The sequence below is a fragment of the Dipodomys merriami genome, unplaced genomic scaffold (assembly GCF_024711535.1).
Source record: "Dipodomys merriami isolate MVZ:Mamm:240054 unplaced genomic scaffold, mDipMer1.0.p SCAF_169, whole genome shotgun sequence".
Taxonomy (NCBI): domain Eukaryota; kingdom Metazoa; phylum Chordata; class Mammalia; order Rodentia; family Heteromyidae; genus Dipodomys; species Dipodomys merriami.
The window spans coordinates 2,713,748-2,715,001 of record NW_027203037.1 but is presented as its reverse complement, the minus strand read 5'-3'; the positions used below and the strand labels follow the sequence as shown (position 1 = coordinate 2,715,001).

The 1,254-nt window shown below is 46.4% G+C and overlaps 1 pseudogene; it reads left to right on the top strand.

Moving 5' to 3' along the window:
- Nucleotides 1-821: 821 nt before the first annotated feature.
- Nucleotides 822-898, top strand: LOC138828963 (small nucleolar RNA U3; annotated as a pseudogene).
- The last annotated feature ends 356 nt before the right edge of the window (nt 899-1,254 follow it).

Here is a 1,254-nt window from a genome sequence, read left to right as displayed (position 1 = left end):
TTGTGGGCCTTCAAACTGATCAAAGTTCACAACCGCATCTGGGTCTCCTCAAAGGGGCTTTAATTCTCTTGGAAACTTGGGTTTTGTTGATACCCTGGGGGCTAGCACAGAAGTTCAAGTCACCATCTCCGTTCAGATCTTCATAAGAGGGTAGAGGGTTTATGGTTGTACTCTGGGAGCGAAGGAAGTAGGAAATTCTGAACATCGTTCTAACCTTGTAGCAGCTCCATTTTTTGAGCCTCAAGAATGATGAACTTCAAACTGAAGGTGGAGCTGAAGCTGACAGGTGTTACCTGGGGGTTCAGGAAGGAGTTGATGCAGATCCTATGGAGGTTCCTGCTGCAATCTCCATCTGGAACTGGGGGACACTGGAAAGCAACGGTTTGAGGATTGTGCAGAGGAGGCATGTAGGAAAGAGGATCCCGCTCTGACATCTCTAGATTATAAGGGGGAGGTAAGCAGGGAAGGAATCCCACTTGGAGGATGTCTCCTCTGGTTTAGTTTTATCTTTTTCCTAATTTTCAAGGAACAAGGGGTCCCTATTTCCAACAGGATGTATTCAATCTTTTCCTTGTTCACACACGTAAGCAACTGGAAGAACCCAGTCTTAATCTGATCCAGTTTTGGGCCAAAAAGCAGCCTGCTGAGTAAGAGGTTCCCAGGTCCAGGTGAAGCTGCAAATATTCAATCATTTGCTGCATCATTTTCTCTTTGGTTTGAGTATCAAACCAATATTTTAACGTCCATTTTAAAGGACTGTCCAGTGGGATCTCACTCATTTCGTGTACCTCAGAAGCTGCGCTATTTAGAATGTTCCCCTTAAGACTATACTTTCAGGGATCATTTCTATAGTTTGTTACTAGAATGTAACAAACTTGGTTTGGTTTACCAAGCTAGTGAGAGTACCCTGTAGATGCTCAGCCTTCAAATTCTGGAGACGTCCTGCAAACTACTCCATGTGCTTTGTCGGTCTCCAAGCAATTCCCTTTTGGGGTGAAAGCTAGTTGAACGTACCTACGTAGCAGTACAAACCTGTGAGCTTCCTGTACCTGTGAGTAGGTGCAGGAAATCTGTCTGTAGTCACCTGCATGCCTCCAGCACTGTGGATCAAGACTTGACCCTTGGATTTCACGTCCAAATGTACCTGTCACTGGACACCCCCGGTTCCCTGCAACAAGGCAGAGGGATACTCTCTCCCCCAGGAGAAAGGGCTTCTGGGCACCTCTCCCAGATGGAGAGATCCTGGACAAGGCT